The following is a 21,655-nucleotide window of genomic DNA, read 5'->3' on the forward strand; positions in this document are numbered from 1 at the left end:
AAGGAGACATCAACTTCAATATCTACACCAAAATAAGGACATCAAAAAACAATCTATCAATAAATGAATATACATGCGGAAAAATGATTATTTTGTGCTTTTTTTTTTCTTTTTCCCCCTGCATAGGCACAGTAACTATTGGGGATATTATACAGGGAATTCCCTTGGCCTAGGCGATACAGAGTTTCTCCATCCCTGAAGTATACTGTCATGGGATTAACTATAGACTCCTTGCATGTTCATTTACTCTCCCCTCAGTGCTTTTGTGGTGTATGGAAGACTTCTGTTTCGTCATGGATGGTAAAATCAGTCCTCTGTATCTAGAGATCTTGGTGACTGTGCAGCTCAAGGAATGGAGCTTATGATGAAGACTTTCTTTGTGGTTCTAGCAGTTCTGCTTCTTCAGTGTCGTTTTAATTCATCTTCTGTAGTTGGTGTTCTTGGTCATTATGTTGCTCCTAGGATGGAGCCTTGGACAGAGTCTTTAGTTATGTTTCTGGAAGATCCATTCACTTGCGGTTGTCTCAGTCAGACCTCTGGAATTGGAGATCTTGTTTGTTGAACAGATTGTAGACCAAAAACTAGTTCTCTAGCTTTTTGTTGTTGGTGGTGGTGGTCCCAGATGCGTACTGTCTAGTCCTGGTTGTAACAACCAGTCATCTGTATATAGAAATCTTGGTTTTTGCATAGATCAAAGGGTGACATGTCTTCTGATTTTGTCTTATCGTTGGCTGGTGAGGAAGGATAACTTACTCTTAGATCTAGTTGTTCCCATTTCCTCGTTGTCAGGTTATCGATTTAGAACTGACATATATTGGCGTCAGAGAAGCATTATGAATGCCCTGGAGGGGACTTGGTTTCTGGAGCTGTTGTGGAGAACTGTGTTTTTTCTATGTCTGGGATCCAGGAGTCAAGGCTGAACGAGTCAAGGCTGGATGGTCGTGCCTATTTCCCTGGAGTCTAGGTTGGTTTCCCCAAAAAAGTATAAGTTCTTATCCCTAGTAGATAAGAGCTTGTTTTTACAGGTAAAATTTCCCCTATATTTAATATGCCTTTGCAGGAAGAAGTGGTGCTACATTATATTGCTGGTGGATTTGGGGGTGAAGAGGGAGGAAAACAGACCCATGGCAAAAACTAAAAATATATATGCTCAGACATATCTAAAGAAAAAAGAGTTTTTTAAAAGAAAAAGAACGATTAAATAAAAGACATAATTAAAGGAATAAAGTTGGGCCGGGAGGGATAACATGGAGGCAAGGCGTCTGTCCTTCCTGCAGAAGGACGATGGCTCACATCCGACATGGTCCCCCATGCCCACCAGGGGCAACTTCCGAGCACAGAGCCAGGAGCACCCGCTGAGCGCCGCCAGCTGTGATCCAAAAGAAGCACAAATCAAATAATAAAAAAAAAGTAGAACAAAACAAATAAAAAGATGAACGGGGGGGGGGGAATAAACAAAGAAAAAGGGAGAAAGTGATACAGGAGATTACATTTGGGGAGAAACAATATAAGAGGTAGTTTATACAGGTCTATACTTATGATGATAGTATAGGCTTCCTCGTTGTCTTTTGAGATTTTCTCGTGAGGTGTGGGCTCCACGAAGGGAGGTCTTGGGTAGAGTTCTTGCAATGAAGTCGTTTTGGAGTTAATCTGGTATTAAGCCACAGTCCACAATAGGGAGAGATGATTAGGAGGGCCACACTGCATGAGTCAGTCGGGGTGTTGGTTGTATTTTCTTGCCGGGAACGAGGTGTGAGTTTGAGTGGGTGTCTCTTCACTTGGGAACTGGGTGCTGCTTCGTTGGTGTAGAAGGTTGATCTTGATGCCTAATGGGTTAAGAACTGAGGGTAAAGAGTTATAACATGGTGGGGATATCGGGGATTGGATTAAGGGGTGAAGGGATTGTCAGGTTTCTGGGGGGAGAGAAGGGATAATACATGGGAGGGGGTATATAGGGTATAGGTATGGATTGTTTGTGATTTAGGTTTGTCTCTTTAGGAGGATTCCTTTCTCTGTGTGCTCCTGCCCCCATCTAACCATATAGAAGTTAGCTTAGGTATATATTAATGTAAAGATGTGGAGAGGGCAAGAGATATGCTGAGTACAGAAACATAGGTAGGTATAGTACTTGTAAGGGAAGGAAATTAATAGATATACTTTTGGATATGTATAGGTTTCGTGTCTCGAGTACTAAGTATTGTGTTAGTGAGGTCTATCTATATAGGTGTTTACCCTTTGCAGTATTGTCCGCAGCACCCTATATATCAGCTCTCTTTCCTTTCCTATAGAGTAGATAACCGTGTGGTTTTTATTTGACATGGATTGAATTGATGGTAATGAGGAGTAGAAGGTGGAAGAAGAGGGAGACAAGAAGAGAGAAAAGGGAAAACAAAACAGAACAAAACAAACCAACAATTAAACAACCACAAGAACAAAAATATGAAGTAATGAGAAGAGAGGGTAAAAGAGTAAGGGCATGTTAGTTTGCCTGAACGTGTTCGATGCTTAGGCCCTGTAGTAAAAATCTGTAGGTCACGGTTGTTGCTTTGGTGGTCTGGCTGGTCATGCACTTCAGGTCCTAAAAGAAGGCATAATCTAGAGATAAAGGGTATGTTAAAGAGTTATATCCGGACATTTTTATAATGCAAGCTGAGTATGGTGCCTTGTGTGACTCAGCACTGAGGTACCACCATAGGATGTTCACCCTTTGTATCCAGGAACCCCTATGGGCAGAAAAACTGAGAGGTTATTTTAAATGTGGTAAGGTTAAGGCATTCAACCATAATGTTTTGAAATGTTTCCTTTGGAGTCAATAATTTCCCATCATAATCTTTACCTGTATTCCTGTATAAGATCCCTAGTAAATTATTATGGGCCTTTGTAGTAAAACGATAATTACATACCTGTTCTCTCTACACTGCTGTTTCTGCTGTTGCTGGTTTCTTTATGATATAATGTGTAGTCGGGCTTCATGTTGTTTCTCTTCCCTTTGTTTTGCTCTACTACCCAGTATATGGTGATTATTACAGTGTTTGAAGTTTCTATCCTGTTATGCCCTGTTATTTAATTATGGGATTTTGGTTATATATCTGGTGCCTCTTCTAGGTACTTTAGAATAGTGCTATCATTCTGTGTTTATCTTTCCTCTTCTGGCTTGCTTTGTTTGACATAATATGTTATAGGTCCATCCACATTGCTGCAAAGTCTGTGATCATATCATTTCTGACTGCCATGTAGTATTCCATTGTGTATAGATACCACATCTTAATGATCCACTCATCTGTTGTTGGACATCGAGGTTGGTTCCAAGACTTGGCATTATACTGAGTGCTGCAATAAATAGTGGGATGCACACATACTTTGGGATGAATGTTCTTCTGACTTGGGTTAGATACCTAGGAGAGCAATTGCTGGATCAAATGGCAGCTCAATTCTGAGTTCCTTTAGCACTTGGACTAGGGGGCATTCCCACCAGCAGTGGATGAGAGTGCCTTTCATACCACAACCCCACCAACAGAGATTGTTTCCATTATTTTTGCTGTGAGCCATCCTCACTGGTATAAGGTGGTACCTCATTGTTGTCTTGATTTGGATTTCCTTAATGATGAGTGAAGGTGAGCATGTTTTCATGTGTTTGTTGGCCATCCTTCGGTCTTCCTCAGAGAAGTTTCTATTCATTTCATATCCCCATTTTTATGGCTTTATTTGGTTTTGGGGGGGGCTCAGCTTTCTGAGTGCTTTGTATATTCTAGATATCAGCCCTTTATCTGACATGTTGATTGCAAAGATTTTTTCCCATTCAGTTAACTGTCTTTTGTTAAGTAGGGTTTCTTTTGCCATGCAGAAGCTTTTTAGTTTGATGTAGTCCCATTTGTTTATGTTTGATGCTAAGGTTCTTGCCATTGGTGCTCCATCCTTGAAGACCTTTTTGATATATAGGTCTTCAAGTGTTCTGCCTATTTTATCCTCAATAAACTTTATAGATTAGGGTCTGATTTTAAGGTCTTTGATCCATTTTGAGTTGACTTTTGTATAAGGAGTGAGGTATGGGTCAATTTTCAATTTCTCCTTTTTCTTTTTTTTTCCTTTTTTTCTTTTTTAGGGAGGAGAGGAGAGGGGAGAGAGAAAAGGAGAGAGGGGAGAGAGGAGAGAAGAGAAGGTAGAGGATGGGAGAGGGGAAAGGAGGGAAGAGAAGAGAGGGGAGAGAGAAAAGAGGAGAGAGGGGAGAGAGGTAAGGGGAGAGGGGAGAGAGGAGAGGAGAGAGGGGAGAGGATGGGAGAGGGGAAAGTGGGAGGAGAGGAGAGGGGAGAGGGTAAAGGAGAGAAGAGAGAGGGAAGGAGAGGGGAGAAGAGAGAGAATTTTTAATTTCTTACATGTGGTTTTCCAGTTGTACCAACATTATCTGTTGAAGAGACTTTCTTTGTTCCATTTCAGGTTCTTGGCTCTTTCGTCAAATATTAGTTGGCTGTATATCTGGGGGTTTATGTCTGGGAATTCTGTTCTGACCCATTCATCTGAGGTCCTGTCTTTGTTCCAGTACCATGCTGTTTTGATCACTATGGTTTTATAGTATAGTTGCAGGTTAGGTAAAGAGATGCCACCCAGCTTCTTGTTTTTCAATATGTGTTTGGATATCCTGGATTTTGTGGTTTCAGATGAATTTTGTGATTGATTGCTCTAATTCTTTAAAGAATGATGTCTGAATTTGGATAGGGATTGCATTAAATCTATATAGTAGTTTGGGTAGGACAGTCATTTTGACTATGTTGATTTTACCTACCCATGAGCATGGGGTGTTCTTCCATTTCCTTAGATTCTCTTCTATTTCTTTCTGAAGTGTTTTGAAGCTTCCCTTCACTTCCCTTGTAAGGTTGATTCCTAGGTACCTAATAATTTTTGATACTATTTTAAATGGAATTGTATTTTTAATCTCTCTCTTCAGCTTTGTTATTTATATAGAAAAACACTACTGTCTTTTGTGTATTGACTTTGTAGCCAGCCACTTTGCTGTATTGGTTAATTGTTTCTAGGAGTTTTACTGTGGACTCTTTAGTGTTTTCAATGTATATCATCACATTGTCTGCAAAAAGAGATAGTTTGAATTCCTCTTTCCCAATTTGAATTCCTTTGATTCCCTTCTCTTGCCGGATTTCTATTGCTAGTACCTCTAAGATTATATTGAATAAGAGTGGAGAGAGTGGACAGCCTTGCTAATTCCTGACCTTAATGGAAATGCTTCTAGTTTTTAACCATTAAGGATAATGTTGGCTGTGGGCTTTTAATAGATATCTGTAACTATCTTGAGGAAGGTTCCTACTAACCCTATTTTACTGAGTGTCTTCAACATGAAAGGGTGTTGGATTTTGTCAAATGCCTTCTCTGCATCGATTGATATGATCATGCAGTTTTTGTCTTTCTTGTTGTTGATGTGATGTATAATGTTGATTGATTTGCATATGTTGAACCAACTTTGCATTCCTGGGATAAAACCCACTTGGTCATGGTGTATGATCTTTTTGATGAAGTGCTGGATTTGGTTTGCTAAGATTTTGTTGAGTATCTTTGCATCTATGTTCATTAGTGAGATTGGTCTGTAGTTTTCTTTCTTGGTGGTTTCTTTGCCATCTTTGGGAATGAGTGTGATATTAGCCTCATAAAAGGAGTTGGGGAGGATTCCTGTTTTTTCGATGGTTTGGAAGAGCCTGTGGAAAAGTGGTAGTAAGTCTTCTCGGAATTTTGGATAGATTTCACCTTTAAATCCATCTGGGCCTGGACTTTTATTCTTAGGGAGTTTCTTTTCTTTCTTTTTGCTTTTTAAAGCTTTTTTTATTATCTATTTTTGGGCCACACATTAGGTACATAAATATTGATAAGGGTTAGTAAATCTTGATCTAGTGTACCCCTGATTAGTATGTAATGACCCTCTTTGTTTCTGATCACTTTCTTGAGGTTGAATGGAATTTGGTCTGATAGAAGAATGGCTGTCCCTGCTCTTTTTTGTTTTCCATTAGCCTGAAAGATTGATTTCCATCCTTTTATTCTAAGCCTATGCCTGTTCTGTACTTGTAAGTGTGTTTCTTGCAGGCAGCAGAAGTCCAGTTTATGTTTTCTAATCCAGTTCTCTACTATGTGTCTTTTAATGGGAGAGTTTAGTCCATTAACATTTAGGGAGATTATCGACAGAGAGGGCTGTTGTGCAGTTGTGTTCTGTAGGGTGGTTGTTGTTATAATCGGGGGTTTGGATTGTGTAGTTCGTCTCTGAGTAGGTCATTTAGAATCGTTTTTGTTTGCACAAATAATGCAAGATCATTTTTGTTTGAGAAGTTTCTAGGCTACCATCCCATATGAATGATAGTTTTGCCTGGTATTATACCCTAGGCTGGAAATTTCTTTCATTCAGACGTTTAAATATTTCATTCCACTGTCTTCTTGCTTGAATTGTTTCAAATGGGAGATCTGGTTTGATTCTTATGTCCCTTCCTTTGTACTTAAGGGATTTTTCCCTAAATGCTTTAAGGAGTTCATCTTTCTCTTTGTTTTTTTGCTATTTGGATTACTATATGTCTTGGTCTTGGTTTATTAGGGTCTATTTTATTGGGGACTCTTTTCACTTCCTGGATTTGCACTGAAGCTTCTTTCCTGAGGGTGGGAATGTTTATTGCTATTACTTCCCTGACTACTTGTTCTTCCCCTATTTCCTCCCTTCTAGTATACCTACAATTCTTAGATTATTTATTTTGTCTTTGTTCATTAAGTACTGGACTATTTTTTCCAGTACCTTACCTCTTATTTCCTTGTAGGTTTCCTGGTCATTTTTGGTTTGCAGTTTTCCTTCAAGTATATCTATGTGCTTCTCCAACTCTGTGATTCTGCTCGTATAGCTTTTAACTGTATCTTTTAATTCCTTTATTTCCTTTTGTATGGAGTCTTTCATGTTTTATATCAGATCTTCTTTAATTTGGCTAATCTGTTCCTCCATGGATTTCTTGTACTCGGTGGCTAGCGATTCTCTCATTGCCTTTACCATGGCTTGCATTTTCTTTCTCATGGCTGCTTTTAACTCTTCATCTCTTGGATCTGTCCGTTTTGGTGGACTTGGGAACTTACTTGGGCTTCTCTCAGTATCTCCAGCTGTTAGGGTCTTCCTCAGTCTACCAATGTTTTTTGCATTTATTAGTGTGGCTTGGAGAGCAGTGCCTTCTGATTTCAGCCTGGTTTTGCTCCCTGTGGTGTGGGGCTGGGTCCCTTCTCTGGATTGCAACTCTGGGTGGGACTGTTGCGTGGGCTGGCTGAGGTTTGGCCTCTAGAGTGCCCTCTAGCAGAGCCTGATTAGTTGCTGCCTGATCTTGTTGCCAGCCAGTGCAGTACCACACCTGGCCATAATGGTGAGGGCGCTGTTGAGCCTAGCTCCCTTGTCCTCTTCCCCTATGTGGAAGTTAGTGGAGCTCCACCCCCTCCAGGCCTCTGCTGGAAGCCCCTCCCACTGTAGTTCCTATCCGGTCCCAGGGGCACAAAGAAGCGGTGGGGCAGGGGAGGAGACAGAGGAAGGTCCCCTACTGTCTGCCAGCCCCGGAAGCCTCAGGGATGCGATCGGGGGAGGGGCGGAGGCGGGGGAGGTCCCCTACGTCAGCAGGCACCAGAAGGGTTCAGGAACTATATATTGAGGCTTTGGAGTAGAATACAGGTCAGCTGCCAAGACAAGAGCCCTACCCATTGCACTGTTTCTTCAACACCAAAATTATAGGGTTTCTTTCTTTCTTTTTCTTGTTTTGGTTTTTGGATTTTGGGCCATACCTGGTGTGATGCTCCTGGCTATGCAGTCAGAAATCACTCCTGAATCAGGGGACCATATGGGATGCCGGCGATTTTGAACCCAGGTCCACCCTGGGTCAACTGTGTGCAAAGCAAATGCCTACTGCTGTGCTATCGATCCTGCCTCAAAATTATAGGGTTTTATACTAATTATGTAAGATCTTTACTCTTTTAAGTCTTAGCAATCTATTTTTCTTCAAAAGTCTCCTTTTCCTTCTTTCTTTCTTTAAGCTCCAGAAACCTATGTTTCCCCTTTTGCCTATCTCCTTCATATCATTCAGGTTTTACTTCATCAGAAGTTTTTTGTTTTTTGTTTTTTTTTTTGGTTTTTGGGCCACACCCGGCAGTGCTCAGGGGTTACTCCTGGCTGTCTGCTCAGAAATAGTTCCTGGCAGGCACGGTGGACCATATGAGACACCAGGATTCGAACTAACCACCTTAGGTCCTGGATCAGCTGCTTGCAAGGCAAACGCCGCTGTGTTATCTCTCCGGGCCCAGAAGACTTTCTTAATCCCTTTCTGTCCCCTCTGGGAGAGGACCTCACTTTTCTCATCCACATCACTCTTTTCACTCATGATTCCAACAAGTCTATACATTCTTTGGGGAATTATTTAATCTTTTACGTTAAATAATTTCCATTTTAATTTAAGCATTTTAATAACAGTGTATATAATATTTTATTACCTTTCACCCAAATCCTGTAATTATTGATATTTTGTCACATTTGCTTTACTTGGTCTCTCTGTCCCATCCTGCTTTAGTGTGTATTTTCTAAGAACAAAGACATTCTTACAAATTCTAATGTACATTAGCATGATGAAAATACTGCTATTTAATCTATGCTTTATTTAAATTACACTAATTACATTAACATTATAACCTAATGTTCTCTATAATAATACTATATGATTTATAAGTTACAAATACAAGTCATATATGTAATTTCTAGTAGCCACTTTTTAAAGTTAGTGAGGAGCTGGAGTCAGAATGGATGTTAAGGCACTTGCTTTGCACACACCAAGCCTGTTTTGATTCCCCCCCAAAAAAAATAGTCCTGGAGGTCCCTCCAGGCCTCTGGAGTGGCCCAGGTAACCCTGTACCACAGGACCAGAACAGCACCCCATCTTCAAGCTAGTACTGAAACACAGGCCAAGTTGGTGGAGAACCAACAAGATAATCTCTCTCTGAGTTTCCTTAGCACTGCTCAGGACACCCCCAAATGGAATTAGTGAAATTTATTTTAACAATATATTTTATTTTTGCCAACTTTTATTTGCATAATTTATTTGGACTTAGTTTAAAATTTTACTATCGACATTTTTCTTTTATAACACGAAAATTCCTATATAGGTTATCATTTATGGTGAATTTTATAACATATCTCATTTCAAACTAGCCACATTTCAATCACATGATGGCTCCATATGCTAGTAGTATCAGTTCAGCAGCAAAAAAGAAAATGAAAATTCTTGTCCAGGATCCATTCCAAGATTACACAATGAATTTGGTTTATTCAGACTCTCTAGTCTCCTTTAATCCAGAACAATTCCTTGGCATCTCTTTCCTTTATGACAATAACATTTTTTGAAGAGTACCAAGGAGTTGCCTTATACATGCTCTCAATTTGGGGTGTGTGATGTGTTTCAGGATTAGGCTCTGATTGTGCTTTTGGTTGTGGCTGGCCTGCTACAGCCATTGCAGTATTTAACACTCAATTGATATTTGGTTCTTTTTCTTTCTTTTCTGTATTTACTTAGTATTGCTAGGATAACTTATGTTGAAGTTAAGTATTTTGTGTCTACTTAAGTACAGCCAGCTTGTATTTAGTGTGCTTTCATTTTACTACTAATTCTCTCTGCTATGGAGTCATTCTTACCAGTGGTGATATGTTTCTTTGATAATAAAACTATGAGTCTTAGCAGTATGTGATGAGTAAGAGTAAAACAATGTGGCTTCTTTGATGATATTTTTTAAGGAATGAGAAGGGGATGAGGCCAGGAATGAGAGCTCCAAGAATCACATCACACATTCTCAACTTCCCCCATTTGCTTCCATTACAATGGTATCTTCTTCAACATTCTTATAACTACAAAATGGGAGAGAGAGGTTCTCCTTGAGTTCTAAGTCATGCAAGTTTGAGGAGGAAAATGATATATAGAAGGTACATTTAAAAGTGCCTAGGTTTCCTACCCTCCTCTTCCTTCAGAAAAAGCTTTGAACTGCCTGGAGATTATTCTGACTGGTAGCAGAAAGAGGGCATGCTACTGCAGACATATGAATTGTAGGTCAGACGATGAATGAACTTTTGTTAACAATAAGAGAGGAGAAATAAAACTGCAGCAATTCTCCTTGATCTATTCTCCCACCAGTGAATCAGAGGAAAGAAGAGAATCTCTCCTCTTCCACTGATCCTCCATCTCCTGAATCACAATTTCTGCCTGCTCTGTCTGCTCCCACCCAACCCAGCCTTCAATGTGGACAAGAAGGGATGAACACCTCTTTATTTCAATAGTCTGTTCCATGAATCTAAACTTTCTTCAGTTTATGAAATTTTCTAGGTTTGAATGAAGAGAAATGAAGAATATGTTCTAAGTCACCATTCATTAGAAAACAGCAATAAACATTCAGAGTATGTGGTGATGGCTGTTGAATCCATATACTTATTGGCAATATTTATCCTGACAGCCATATTATGAAAAATTTAATTCTGTTTTTTAGGCTCTCTATTCTGTTACCTTGATGTTTTATTTCTAAATTTTTTATATTCTGGTAATGAGGCATTAACACCTTGATTTAAATTTGCACTTATAAAATCTCTTTGATTTTTTTAAAGAGATTACTTTCTGTTTGTTGTTATTCTTTGGACCTTATAGACAAAATACCATTATGCTCTCATTATTACTTGTGACTTTCATCATCATATAATCAACATAATTATCTTCCTTTAATAATATTTGACTTCAGTTCAACTCTGTCTGACATCCTACCTACTTTTTCCTTGCTTTAATTTTCTTTTTATTTTATTTATGTTTTTCTCATTTTAGATTTCCTACTCCTTTTAACAATTTTTTTAGTAAATCGATAGCATCAGTACAATGGGAAGTGATTGTTGTGCTTATTTGGGTTGTTCTATTTCTTTGTTTAGTTTTCATATGATTGTTTTTAGTCCATTTCTATTCAGCCACTCTATTTTTTATTTCTCTACTTTCATATTTAATTTTATTTGTTTGTGCTCAGGGTCTATTTCTACCTCTGCCCTCAGGGATCACTGCTGGAGGTGCTTCAGGGACTACATGCTTCAGGGATGGAACTCATGTTGGTCACTTGCAAGACAAGCTCCTACCCATGCTATACTATCCCTCAGGCCCCCATATTTAAATTTTTCATTTTCCTAGATTTTATTTGGCACCAAACTAAATAATTAGTTAAATTTTTAAATTTGGTTTTTGGATGACACTCACTGTTCTTTAGACTCATTCTTGACTCTGCTCATGAATCACTTCTGGCAGTGCCCAAGGACTGTAGGTGGTACAGGGAATAGAATTCAGGTTAGCCATATGGAAAGCAAGTATCTTACCCTTGTAGTATCTCTTCAACCCCAGCACTTGAGTGTATATCCTTTGATAACAATGTTCTTATTAATTCAACTGGTAATTAAAATTAGTAATTCAATTTTATCAGTATATCCACATCTCATCAGAATAGTGTTTTTTGATTTATATGTGTTGTTTTTGGTTCACACCCAGCAGTGATCAGGAGTAATTGGATCACTTCTCTATGAAATGATCCATAGATCACTTTACTCCATGAAGTGAGGGAATAACTTCTCGAGGAAGAGCATAAACACTGATTCTTTCAGTTACCTCCCTGGTCTTTGATTCACAGGGATAGTTCCCACAGTGATGGGACACCATGTTAGTAACAGGGAATCATAATCAGAGTCTGTCACAATATCTCTGGCCTTTTCCCATTTTGCTTTTACAACAACTCTTTTGCTTTTTGTTTTAGGGCCACATCTGGCAGCACTCAGGCTCTGTGCTCAAAAATCAATTCTGGTAGGCTGGGGAGACCATTACTCAACTCTTTTTCATATCTATCCTCCATTTTCCTTGCTACTTAGTTTATTTTAATCTGTTTTTATTCCAACAATTTTTAATCCCCAATTTCTGTCACAGTTTTTCCTAGTCACTGTTCCTATTTAATCTTTTCAATAGATATATATTAATTCAGTTTCTTTTTAAACAGCATTTTGAAGGTCTGTCTTTTAATATATTTATTTTTGAAGTAACTTTGAAGCCAAACATTTGTCCATTAATTGGTGAATACATTTCTAAAGACTGAAAATCTGTGAACATTTGCATTTAAATAACAATTTAACTGGATTAAAAAAAATTAAACAGCTTTTTCCTCTGACTCTGGTTTTTACATGGTTTTCCATTACAATGAAAGAAAACAGTCATATTTATTTATGAATTATATTCCTTTACATGAAATTTGTAACCTAGATCCTCACAGAATGTTTTCTTTTTCTATCATAGATCAAATATTTGACAATGGATTTTGGTCACAAGTTATTTTAAGTAGAATCTCCAATGGGGCTTTATTTATATTTCTTCTGCTACTTTGCTAGTGCTGACCTTTTTCTTCTAATGGTTTTTGTTTTATAATTTTTGATTTTTTTTCTTTGTGGTTTTGTGTTTTCTCATTCATTATCCATAAATCTAATCAATGCATTCCTATGTGCAGGCAGTATGCTAATTAAGTCTCATTTATTCCTTCTCTTTCCTTAGGAGTTCATCTCCTCCAGAGTGCTCCATTCTCTGGATCCATCTTTTCCACACTTTTCACACTTTGTCATAATTTCCCTAGTTCCCTTCTTCTTTCCTCTGTTGCATTCAATTGCATTTTATTTTACCTATTTATTAGTTTATACCTTCTTATCCCTTCTTCCTAGAATGAGGTCTTCTGAAACAAATATATTGTCTCTTCCTTTCACATTTATAAAAGTAGCTTGCAATCATACTCTAAATTTTATATTGATCTCATTTCATGGTTTGCTGAGTCCACAACCCTGGACCCCCTATGCTATCTGGCATCCAGATTTTTATTTCTCCTCTCTTATTGCAGTTTTAATAGTTCTGTCATTTTCTCCTCTTTTATTCATTCTTTTGTTTCTTGAGATAACTATGACAGTTACTTTTGACCCCTACACAACCCACTTGCTTCTGCTCTTTTATTGATATTTAAATGGATTTAAACTTGGAAGCTTCACAGTCTTTCATTGCCTTCCTCCTGGAAGTCCACAGATTATTTCTGATCTCTTTTCCTAAATTAAACTCACCTGAACTTTATACTGTATAAACCATTTCTTTCCTTATGTCTCTCAGGGTAAAGTTTCATTACTATTGAGCAGGGTAAGTTCATTTATTGATAACTTACTTGCCATTTACTCCTGTTGGCAGGCAGTTTAAAAGGCCTGTGGCTCCTGTGTCTCATTCACAGAACTTAAATAGTTACCTGTTTTGAACTGATTTGAGGAGGATGAAAAACTGGATTCACTGACAAGTCATGGATCAGTTCATATGTAAGCTCTAAAGCTGACAAAATGGATGTGATTAACATTTTAGTATTACATCAAACATTTTTTTCATTGCCTGTTTCCTTCCCATCCATTCCTGTTTTAAGGTCCTAAAAGCATATACTATAATAGAAAGATTTAATGTTTCTTTTTTGTGAAAATATTCTAAATTTCAAAAGGCCTTAAGAAAAGATATATATAAAGTCCATTAAACAACATTATGTATGGTTACATTGGAATGTACACACAAAACTCTACTAAAGCTAATGGTATTGAGGCACTTAAGTTCTTCTAACAATGAATTGAAAAATATACCCTCAGGAATTGTTTATGCCAAGAAGGTCCAACTATTTTATAATCACAAGTGGAGTTTCTGCAAAAGACTGTGCTAGGCACTATGGTCCTGGCAAACATCTTCCCAATTTGCAAGAACTCTACTGTTTGAGGTTACAAGTGAAGCATGAGTACAAAGAAATACTTGCAGCTTTTTTTTCCTAGTCTCAGTTAAATTCAGAGTGAGAGAACAAACCCAGAAGAGGACAAAGGGGATAGGAAACCACAGCACAGGCAGCCTGCCTTATTTTTAGTGAAAAGGATTAGTACAAGCTGCCCTGCAGTAAAGCTGATCGCCTGTGATCAGGGAGTAGGATAGTTGTAATCTCTTTACTGTACCACTGAGTTGATTGATTAAATTGAAAGTTATGTGTCAATGCCCCCACAACATCTTGGAACCTTCCAGAATCTGTGCATATTCAGATGCTCTAATAACCTTCTGTTGAAAGGGGAAAGTGTGTGCTACCTCAAGAGAACATATGCAGAAAGGCTTGGGAGGAAGCTAAACTTTTCACAACTGCCAACAAGAGTTTAATTAAACTCTCTAACATAATAAGCTTGATGATTCCACTTAAAAGTAAAATGTGCTATTTTCCCCCGCACACAGAGCTTCCCAGGGTTTTGTTGCTGGGGTGGGAAGAGCGGTGGAAAGCAGAAGGCTTTCTCTTTCACATCTGGTTCCTTGAAATGGGGCTAATAAGTTTTTCTGGAGGGTTTTGCTGGCTGGGACAGTTAGTGTTTACAGATGTGAATGGCTTTCAGTCATTGAATGCAAATGGCATTTACTTTGTTGTGCATACCCTGGGAAAACCAAGAGAAAAAAAAAGAGGAAGAATGGTCCTCGATCCTGTCCACCCACATTGAGATTCAGGGCACAGTCTTTTCAGGTTTATTGGGTCCCTAACGCAACCTTTGAAGAGAGCTGTACATCTGTCCAGCTGTCCCTACCACAGTGAACATGGATTAAGTTGGTTTTGTTTCCAAAGTCTCTTGTTCCATCTTTGGTCCATTGATTGAATTTTTAGGTTGACATATTTGCTGCAGACCCCAATTGCCACCAGTTTCTTGAGCTAATTCTACTTTCCTTTTTAAAATTTGATCAGTATTTCTGAAGGTGATCTCATCAGATAAATAGGGGACTAACTTTTAAGGATGGAAGCAAAAAGCCAGAAAATATGTGCTCAAATAGAAAAATGGGAATAAGCTAGAATACCGAATATCAACTCCAATTATCAGAAGCAATATGAGAGCTAACTGGGACATTTTTGAGGCCAGAGAAACTATAATTCAGGTTTCTCTTGGTCCCAAGGAAATAAGAAGTGCCCATTCATTAGTACTCTGTTAAAAGATGGTACAAAGCACCTCTAGTCTAAAACATTTTGGGGTGGCTTTTGGGATCAGATCCTACTTTGAAATTTATTATAAGGCCTAATAAAAAATAATATAACTTCTAATTATCATGTTTCCTGATCTAATCTAAGCTCCTGCTTCACAAGACTACTTTGAAAACCACCTGGGTTCAGAGCTAAGCTTTTCTAACTTTTTAGAGGGGGTCACACTTGACAGCACTCAGGAGTTGTTCCTGGCTCTGTGCTCAGAAATAGCTCCTGGCAGGCTCAGGGGACCATATGGGATGCCAGGATTCATCCTGAGTTAGCTGCATGCAAAGCAAAAGCCCTACCACTGTATCACTCTGCCCCCTAAGCTTTTCTACTTATTAGTCAGTAAAACCTTGGAAAAGATACCAACTAATGTCTCTAAGCTATAGTTTCATATAGTAAAACAAGTATGCCAAACTGGATTATTGTAGAGTTGGAAAATTGTGTTTGTTGTGTTTTTGCTATTGTTTTATTTTTGTTATTATTATTATTTTGCTTTACCAGACATCAAACCTAAACATGACAAGTGCTCTACTGTTGAGCCACATCCATAGTCCTGAAAATGTAATCTTGCTACAGTTCTTATAACAGAGTTGGCATATAGTGGGAGTTCATGAAATGTCAGTTCATTGTTCCTTCAAATGCCCAGTTCAGTACCAAACACATATAAATGCATTGCTAGCTATAATTTAATGTTTTTTTCTTTCTAGCCTAGTCGTCATGTTCACTCAAATATTCAACCTTTACATCACGATTTTAACTCTGATTGCATGTCGATATTTTAGTCAAGTCTTCTGATTGACTTCCATCATCCAGTGAAAATTTTGCTCAAATTCTGAATTAGGACCTGAATTTTCTGCACATCATGACTGAAGAGACAGAATTCCAGGCTATTTCATCTTTCTTAACATTGCAAATATTACTGAAGATGAATGGCTCCCAATTAAAATTTCAAACACACTTTACAAAAAGTTCTCACTCTGCAAACAACTTCAGCAGCAATGAAGAGGTAGAATTTGCAGTTGTGACTTTTTTCCCCTCAGAAAGGAATTTAATAAAAAAAATTTGACATGCATTCACAGATAGGTAAACATTTTAGACTAATCCACCACCTTGAACTACAAGGTTTTTTTTATAACTATGCTAAGGGAAGTGAGCAAATTTTGGATTGATGTGTTTTATTATTTATGTTGGCAAAAATCAGTTTTACTTGCTTTGTTTTGCCTTTACCCCTCTTCTCCTAATCCCAAATATAACTAAGAAATATATTTGACTAGAGATTGCAAAGGAGTAATACATATGATAGCACAACATATATACTTTGCATGCAGGAGACCCTCATTCAATACTACATTGTCCCCCAAGAACTGAGCCAGGAGTTACCTTCCAAGCACTGCTGGGAGTAACCCAAAAATTTAGAAAGAGAATTGTCTAGATCTGCTCTTCCTCTCAGTAGAGCAGAACTTGAAAAACACCAACTAGAGAAGAAGTATGTGTAAAATAAGGAAAGCAACCTAGTTGTTGAGTTGAGTCCTGGTGAGATCCTTCTCTTTTTGCCAGAGCAAGTCTTTCTTTCTGTTAAACTACTAATCTTCCAGGGGTCTTCACTGAAACTGTGTTTCAAGAGTCAGTTCTCAAAGGTGGATTCAGTTTTCAAAGTCCCATTGCAACTCATTGTACCCTTCTAGTGACTTATTGTTTACTATGATAGCTGCAGGTTTTCCTAGGGGTTTTGTTGTTCTAGATTTCTATATAATTTCAAGCATATAGAATTTGAGCTAAATACTAAAAGATGTTTATTTAAAGTCATATAAAGGGATATACCTGCACATTAATAGCATAAGTACAATTTAAAATTCAGCCACCAACTTAAAATTATGGATTTATATAAGTAAAATAGAGCAAATAAATTGGCAAAAAAGCAACAGAATTCTTACCAGAATTGTTAAGAATTAGTGTTTAACAAAGGGAAAACAGGTTTGGTTGCGAAAAAAGGATAAAGCAGGGTGTTTTGTAGGAAGATGTCTCTGAAATTGGGTGGTGGGTGCTATGAATCCTATCTCCATGCAGAGGTGTTCAGCTATGCGCCTAAAATTTCATAATATTGTAAATTAATAAAGATCAATAAAAAATAGAAAAGGAATTATGTCCTTGGCAATTATATTTTAATTTGAGGAGAGGGACTTGGCATAATTTTATATTTTATGTTCAGAAAGATTTATTAAAATTTCATATGTCTGTGTCTATTAATACATGTATTTCTGTGTTCTGTGATTCACATTCTCATAAAATGAGATTGTTCTGTAATTATCTGTTTAATTAAATTATATCTTCCCCACTAAGGATAGCCTCTAGGAACTGTTGCTACCTCTTGGTCATTGCCACATAATAAATATTCAGGAAGCCCTGAAGGGTAAAAACTAACCTTTTTGTGAGAAACAAAAAAGAGGACTAGCTTTATTGTCTTCAGGGGCAGGAAGGATAGCACATCTTCCACCTCAAAAGCAGAGTGGAAAGAATTTTCTCATCCACTGAGCCTCAACAACTTTCTATCCCCACCTATTTGTTGGACCAGGTTCAATGGGCAAAAATAATTTATCAGTTAGTTTTCTGAACATATATATAGAATATATAAGCTTTTAGACATCAGTGATTGTGACTTTTTTTACAATTATATCACTATTCTCCAGCCTATCCAAAGCAGGGAAGACATTTGTGAATACCAAATGAATTAGGTGATCTTGGGTACATTTCATTTCACATCATTATAAAATGATGTCAAGGAAGTGTTGCATAGGATGGAATCTAACCCTTCTCTAAAATATACCTTAATTAGATGTATCTTTCTTCCTTTAATCTCTTAAGATCTGAAAACCCTCTCATTATTTTCAACTATGGGGCATGCAACTATAATTAGCATCTTCAAGAGAATATGTTATAAATAGCATTGGACAAACTTTATGATTTTCTTTCTTACCTTATATTTCCTGTGTCTGCTGCTCACCCCCTCCTGATCTTCTTTAATAGTTTTTTGGCAGATGCTGAGAAAGGTACTAGAATTGACTGGAACTCTTCTATATTGCCAGGTCCAGCACAAAGTCTGATATATAATTAGTACTCAGGGCATATTTTTAAAAGTACTTTAAATGCAAAAAATTTTTCATCATGTTAAAGAAGATATTCTACTTAAAGCAATCACTGAAGAGAAAGATGTATATGTTATAAAAAAAATTTAGTAAGTGGACTAGAATTGTTCATGAAAACCATCAATAAAGCTAAGAGTATTGACATGATTAGATTTTTCAAAGTTGATGTATGCCCTGAAAAATTATTTATGCCAAATTAAGCTGACTCTTCATGATTATGACTGTTTTTATGTTTTTATGCCAGTCACTACAGTGGTTCTTAGGTTTTGTGTTGGAAATAAAGCAGTAAACTTCTCTTCAACACAACTTATATGGTTCTTTTAAAATTTTTATTTACTTTAAATAAGTATTTTATTCACATAAAATTACAAAATTATTCATGATTGGGTCAAGCATATAATGGTTCAAAATCAATCTCTTCACCAGTGTCCACTTCTATCCACCAACTTCTATGGTTCTTACTCTTCATTGGTAGGAACTAAGGCTATGGGATAAGAATAACATCTTAACTCTTACTTGAAATGCTTATTTAAGTTGAGAATTGACCTGGGTTTTCAACCAAAAGTCATGGAAACAAGTTCATAGAATTGTAATATCAGGGTTGGTTCTGAATATATACTACTGAAAAATAGTATTTTTGGTCAAAAGCACCAACTGAGAGTTGTAAGTCAAGTATTTCTACCAACCAAGACAAGAAATCACCTCCCCTACCCTGGTGGCTATTAGACAAAAGTTGCAGAAATAATAAAAAAATCAAAGCTGGCAGACCAAGATCTTAAATTTGCTAACCACAGCTATTAGAGATGATTTGCTTTGAGATAATTCACAAAAACTAGCATTTGTAATAGAAAATACTTCTGAAAAGTGAACCTGTTGAACACTCTTGGCCACTCCTGAACACTCAATCCAGATTCTGGATTTGGGAACCAATGATTTTTTCTTGTTTAGAAGAAACTTACTAACCCGTTACTTATCCAAGAGCTTCCACTGATGTAACTATGGATTTTGTAGCCAGACTAAAACAAGTCTTCTTCATTTTTTATTGATGAAATGTTGGACAAGTCACTTAATTAACCTCTCTGTACCTCAATATTTATTTATTTGTTTATTGGGGGGCACACCTGTTGGTACTCAAGCTTGCTCCTAACTCTGTACTCAGGGACCACTTTTGGATGTATTTAGGGGACAATATGTAGTATCAGGGATTAAACTACAGTGGATCATATCCAAGAAAAACATATGCCTTAATCTCTGCATTATTATCTTTAGCTCCTGTGCCTCAATATTTTTACCTGATAAAATGGAAATTATTATAATGCCAACTTTACTAAAGTTTCATGAAGAATAAATCAATCAAAATATGTAAATCACTTAAAGGAGTAACTAGTATATGATAAGTATTAAATTTTTGTTAACCATTTTTATAATTTTTTTGTGGCACAACTCCTACCTGGGACATCAGGTCTCTATACTGGATGTCAATCTTTAGCTGACTATTCCATCTGTTTTTTTTGTTTGTTTGTTTGTTTGTTTTATTTCTTCCTCCATGAGACCCTGTACAAGTTGTGTTTGCCCTTATTAAAGTGAGAGTTTCTCCCATGGATGTCATGGGTAGGAACCAATCTTTCAAAGACCTGAACTGCTGCTTTTTAGAGCTGCCAGGCATGCCCAGTACCCAGTGTCCCTTCTTTCCCTAAATACAGGGAGCTCCCTGTACTGCCCTCTCACCTCCACTGCTAATCTATTTGCTTCATTTTAAATCTTAGCTGTATGGTCTGGCCTTGTTTCTGACAGCACCCTTGAAATGTGTTCAAGCAATAAATAAATTATTCAGCCCTTTATTTTCCTTCAAGGAAGAAATAGGATGCCAGACCTTATCTAGTCACAGTAATTCTTGCTGTGCCATTACCACAATAATTTAATTTTTAAGAATTTTTAAGTCACTATGGAAATATTCTCCTAATAATAAAGTATGCCTCCTCATCATGAGTAAACCTCAGAAAAAGAACTTGTCCATTTAAACAGTGCTCTAGGGACTAATAGACCACCAGCTGGCATGCTGAACATGTTTCAACAACTTGGAAAGAGTTTTTTATGCTGGTTATTGCCCTTACAGTGCTCTTAGCTGCCAGAACAGGGTGGCAGGCATAGGTATGACCCAGCTTTGTGTTCTAAAATAATAAAGCTGAGATGCTGTCTTTTTTTACTGTAGATTCCTGGCCACTCATCAATCAAACCACTTTTCTGGATGTACATACTTTATGTGGATCTTGGAAAACAAGAGAGCTCCCTATAAGTCTTAAAGTATTGGAGGAAAAGCTAGAATTCACGGCAAAACTAATTAACTTTTAATATTACCTACACATAGGGATTTGTCCAAGCTCACAGAACTCCAAAGGGGTAGATTTAAGATTAAATTGCATCACCCAGGCTTAAAACATAAATTCTTTAACTAGACAAACTTCACTGGGACTTGGCCACTATACGCAATTTTCTGTCCCTCTGCCAGTTAGACTTTTGGCTCTACATCTGTCTTACATTCACTATGTCCTGCTACATGTGATGTCTGGGATTTTGCACAGGACTTTCCAGTGCTTGCAGCACTAGGACCTATCCTGGCTCACTTTACCCAAAAGGCCCTGGCCATTCATTCATTCATTCTTAGCACAAACTTACCTGCCTGGTAAATCTTTTCTAATTCTTCCTCTAGATGAGTTACCATCCTCTTTTCTGCTCAAGCCAGGTTATTACCTTACACTGCATTCTGACTATTTATTTATTTGTTTTCCTGACTAGGTAGAGATAGGGGAAGACTCTGGTCTAGTTTGGCTTAGAACATCCAGCACCTTTTTACAGAACTTTAAGCAGGGGTACAGTCAATATTCATTAAACTAAAATGAGTAAATTTCTCACTCTAGTACTCTTGACAGGTTAAATCCCATAGTAATGACTCCAACTTTCAATTTGTGGCTAATGGCACTATACAAGCTGAGGTCCTAATCTAGGGTAACTGACCTCAGATCTTTAAAATGTGGTCAAAGGAATAATTCTTATTCTTTCAAATTCACAGTTCATCTCTGTCATTCCTCTGTCACTATCTCCATTGAATAAGATTTAAACTTTTGATTTCCATATAGTATATAGTTTAAGGTAGAATAGTTAAAGTGAACCTTGAGAGACAATGAAAATGCTTTTTATTCCTTTTTTTTTTAAATGTACTTTTTATTGAAGTATTACATGGTCAAAAAATGAAGATAAATCCGGTCTGGAGAGATACTATAGCATGTAGGGCATTTGCATTGCACACAACCTATCTAGTTTTGATTCCCAGCACCACATATGCCCTTTCCCTGCCAAAACCACAGCAAAGAATGATCCCTGAGTGCAAATTCAGGAGTAAGTCTGTA

General features: G+C 37.4%; 1 protein-coding gene across 2 annotated transcripts in view; it reads left to right on the forward strand.

Annotated features, from left to right (window-relative positions):
• SPON1 (spondin 1) overlaps nt 1-21,655 on the forward strand; it is a 341,451-nt gene that overhangs the window by 156,985 nt on the left and 162,811 nt on the right. The gene's annotated exons all lie outside the window — the stretch shown is intronic.

This window comes from Suncus etruscus, chromosome 9, assembly GCF_024139225.1.
Source record: "Suncus etruscus isolate mSunEtr1 chromosome 9, mSunEtr1.pri.cur, whole genome shotgun sequence".
Classification (NCBI taxonomy): domain Eukaryota; kingdom Metazoa; phylum Chordata; class Mammalia; order Eulipotyphla; family Soricidae; genus Suncus; species Suncus etruscus.